This window comes from Medicago truncatula, chromosome 7 (assembly GCF_003473485.1).
Source record: "Medicago truncatula cultivar Jemalong A17 chromosome 7, MtrunA17r5.0-ANR, whole genome shotgun sequence".
NCBI classification, from domain to species: domain Eukaryota; kingdom Viridiplantae; phylum Streptophyta; class Magnoliopsida; order Fabales; family Fabaceae; genus Medicago; species Medicago truncatula.
In genome coordinates, this window is record NC_053048.1 from 43,989,379 (window position 1) to 43,994,358 (window position 4,980).

Sequence of the window (4,980 nt, forward strand, 5' to 3'; positions counted from 1 at the left end):
GTTTAACAAATCAAATTCATTAAGCCCGTTGGGTTGAGATTTTAAAATGGCCACTTTAAAGATGCAAAATGCTCACTTTAAAATTTTAATGAGTTTTTACCACCTCTAGTTTCCATAATATGAAGATGTAAATAATGCCCACTTCAAAAATTTAAATTTTCTTATGCCTCTAGATTGTGAAGTGGAATGCGTAAAATGTTCACTTCGATATTCTTAAGAATTTTATATATTAATTTGGGTTGTACAATTCAGACAAACCTTGTTCGAATTGTGTGATCCGAGAAGGATGAAGAACATAGATTTTTTTTTTAAGCTTTTAAGAACCATAGGGAGGCAAAATAGGTTTTTCATTATATTATTGGTTGTCAAACCAATATATGCCTGCCAATTCGTAGAAGGAGCCGAACGCAAGTGAAATTTTCAGCCCATTATCCTTAGGCAATTGCTTTATCGACTCTTCATTTTTACTCAAAAGCTCTCAATTTATCAAAATGTATCTTTCGATAACACAAATCTATTGGAATGGAGTATTTTCAGATTGATTTATTTTTACTATCCATCAAAAACTATTTTTTGATCGACATTTTTTTTCAGGGTTGAGCGACCTAAGAACCTAAAGAACAACCTTATTATCCTTATCAATTCATGCTATGTTTCAGGCTAATTTAAGAGGGTCCCTGTTAACCCATTTTAGCATCCCCTACTCATAAGAGCATTTTTTTCTACCCATCAGAATTTTTTTTTGCAATTACTTATACCTGTCAGCTCAATTACCTATACGAGGCATTGAGCTTGCTTTCCTGATTTTACACGCTTGTAGACCATTTTCTTCATTCATTTAAGTCATTATTCTTTTTTTTTTTTTAGTTAGGTAGCCTACTGGCTAGAATTTACCTTATAAGGTGAATAAGTGGGGTGTCCGAGGTTTGAACCCCGACCCCTTTGTCCCCCTGTTATAAGATTTCATTGGTTGGGTTTTTATATACCGGTTATTTAATTTTGACAAATACTTCTTAAATAAAAATTAAAAAAATACTTTCTGAAACTGAGTTTTTTCACATTCTTTGGCAGCAAGCTATAGTTCTACCTATACAATATCATTTTCTAAAATTCAATTATGAATAAAAGTTAATTTGTGGTTTAAAAACATGTATGTACATTTTTATATAACGTAGTATTTTTGTATACTGGAGCATGGTATTTGATTGGTTTGCTGACATTATTGCGATGTGCCAATTGATATGTATGGAAACCGACTTCTTGTTGCGAAATCTCAGTCATTCCTTTACCTCAAGCATTAAAGTTAGGGAAATGTTAACGAGTGTTTCCGGGCACTCTTTAAGAACCATAAGTAGTAAGTATATTATGAAAATGTATGTAATTAATGTCTTGTAAATTGAAATATTTAACTTTTTTAAAGAATAATTTCTTATTTTGTATAGAGCTCAAAGAGTATTTTGAGGACACTCGTTAACAAGACACTTAAAGTTATTTATAGGAGATTGAATATATTTTTTAGTAGACTCCTTCCTGTTAAAGTTCCATAGAAAATAATCTCAATCCTATTTGAATGGTAATGACTTTGATCTTGAATATAAACAAGTAAAAAAAAAATCTCATTCATCGTCTTAAATATAGGGAAATTTAGCTACTTTCTTTTGAGATTGAAGAAAATTTAAGTCTGACTCTAGAAAAAAAAGAAAGAAAAAAGAAAAACAAAATGATGGATGGACTGAGAGAACATGATTGGAAGCAAGGGCGAAGGTGTTTCTGAAGGCATCTCATTTTGTTTTTAATCATTGTATGTTTGTCTTTGGTCAACAATTCTCGTCATCATTACCAAACATTATCCTTTCTATGTGTCCCAATGCTTCTAAGTTCTATGATGAAATCAATATATTCCATTCCCCCTTCATCCCTCCATAATTTTAGACAAACTTACATGCTTGTATAATGGAGTAATTGTTTCCAGACAAATATTAACATGTATCTTAAGACACAAGTTAATAAATCAAATATAAAAATATAATTTTAAAATTTGAGCATTAAATTGTAAAGAATAATGAAAACTCAACTATTAATGAATCAAATCAAGACAAATCAAAAAAACCATTTTTTTTAAAAGCATGGGCCTGACCTTGTTTAATACATTTTTTTTAATTCCTTTTTTTTGTTTAGCTCTTCTACTTGCGCAATAAAGACACAATTTAGCATGCATGACCTTGTTTATATTATTGTCTTGATCATCATTTTTCTTTTTATCATGGAGTAATAATCATATGTTTGAAAACTCAGGCATGCATATGCCCGGAATTTAATTTATAAACTTATCTTTCTATAATCACGACTTATTACTCTAAATTTAGGATGACAACCTTAAGTTCCTTATTCCTTATAATTTGTCTTTGATTGAACGAGTGTATTGGGCCACCACCTCATTGCATATTGTAATAATTTTGTTATAACAAATTTTTGTTTTCATCCCAAACTATAAATTAAGATTCCAAAAAAGGTGAAAACCCATGGAAGGAAAAAATATCCCACTCAGGTACAAATATTTTAGGGTAACTTGTCCCTTACTTTGCCAGCATCACACAGCATCTGAGGCTGAAGAAGATGAAGATTATAATGATGGTGATGGTTATCATTTCGATATAATTAATATTAAAAAAAACATGATAATGTTACTAATGATGTTTGAGAGCAAACCATTATGCGTGCAGCATTGCATGCTTTGCTCAAATCTTCGTAATCATGCAAGTTCGAACATGCCATTATCATTGCTTGTAGATCATCACCTTTTTTTTTTTTCTTTCCATTTCTTAATTTTGAAAGTCTTGATCCGTTTTCAAATTATCATTATATTCGGATATTCGCATTATCGCATATACTCCCTATATATACTTTATTTTTTTTTTTTTAAGATAAGATGATATATGATTGACTTGCCATAATTCCACCGACTCATCACTCATGCATTAGTATGTGACACACATAGTTGTTTATCTACCATGTCCTTACTCTTCAGGAAAATATTTTTGACAATGCAGTATTTTTGTTATATTGTTAACCTGCCTAATAAAAAATTAAACTTTTAATTTGATAATAAGATAAAATGAATGGAGCTTCGGGGTCACGTGTTGAGAAACATACCCTGTACTATGACAAAGAGTAGATAGATCCAAACACAAAATACGATCAAATGTAAAAATGATTGCTTGTTCCGTATGTTATTGTCTCCTTGAGACGCTGCACCAACGTCCTTGTCACTCGGACTCCACCTCACACTGCACCAACGTCCAATGTCTTTAACAAGTAAGGACTCCTAGAGCTTGGACAAAGTTTCAGTTTTCCCTCAAAATAAAGCTTAAATATGTAAATCGTCCACGTAAGTTCGCGTGTGTTTGGTTTTCGTTCCTGTATCTTTTTTTGTTCTAAAATAACTCATGTAAGTTATAAACGTTTTGGTTTTCGTCCCTTCCGTCAACTTCCGTTACAAAAAACGCCTACGTGTCTAACGGCCGTTGACGTGGCGAAGGATGACATGGCAAAAACGCTTATGTGTCGTGACAGATGATCCCTAACTATATTACAGGGACCAAAACTAAAAACGAAATATTACAGAGGGACGAAATTAAAAACACCTAAATAACAAAATTTGAAAATTAAAAACCATTATTTCCATCTTCTCTCTCTCTCTCTCTCTCTCTCTCTCTGTGTGTGTGTGTGTGTCTTCTTCCTCTCTCTGCCATCTTCTTCATCTCTCTGTATGTCTGCTTCACAAGATGGCTACTTCATATGAACTTTAAATAAAGTAGTCATAATGGATTTTTTTAAAACAAAACTAAATTATACTTAGCAAGGTGGATGACAATGAAGTTTTTACCATTGTAGCCAGAATAGATACTGTGAAGCTAATTATGTTAGAACTGGTAAAAAAATACAATTTAATTGTAGAAACAAACTTTTATTGATGGTAGAATATGTTTACAATGGAAAATGAATTACACATACCGTAGAGAATGCAAAGTTCAGACATAAACTAAGGAATGAGATAGTCTATTGTTATATGCGAATTCCTATTCAAGAAACTCAAGAGTCTTGATCTCTCTCATCGAAGGATTTGAGAGCTTAGTCTCTCTCCATCCTTTAACCATTCAATAACTGTCCTATAATCACTTTATCCTTTCCTTTCTCTATTTATTCCTAATAACTAACATCATAACTGCCATAATAAGAAGTCAAACAGATTACAGCCCTTGCTGCACATAAAAAATGGAATCTATATAAGCAAGATAACATATCTTCCTTTCTACATGGTAAACTTAGTGAAAATGTGTATCTGAATTACCTAGTATAAACTGATTGTATGCAATCAGTTTACGGGAGGGATTGTCAGGATAATATCTGCTATCAATAAGTTAGTTTGAAATCAAATTTTCTATAAGTCAAGATCCTAGATCACAACTTTATCATATCTTTACTAGTCAATAAGATCCTAGGTTTTGTATATGAAGAATGAAACATAGCTTGTAGGGATGACATAATTTGTAAAATAAAATGTCTCTTCAATAACAATTTGTTTAAGAAAGTTGTTCAATTAGAAATTTTGATATAATCATCTTTCTTTAGAGATTTTGAAATGAGTTTGAGTTGTTTAAATGGGTTATGAAAGAAGAATCAATTATGCCCCTTCCACAATCAAATATTCAGCTTTAATCAATTATCCATTATTGCTATCACCTCGATCAATAATTATATTTAACAAATTATGCCCTGTTTTTCTCTGAAGTAGATCAAATTGCATAACAAACAAACAATGAAGTGATTTTAGTATCATTTTGGCTCTCTTCAACTAACTACAATTGGTAAAATCAGTTTTGAAGCAGAGATACAGGGAGATGAAGAAGATGGCAGAGAGAGAGAGAGAGAGAGGAAGAAGATGAAAATAATGGTTTTTAAATTTCAAATTTTGTTATT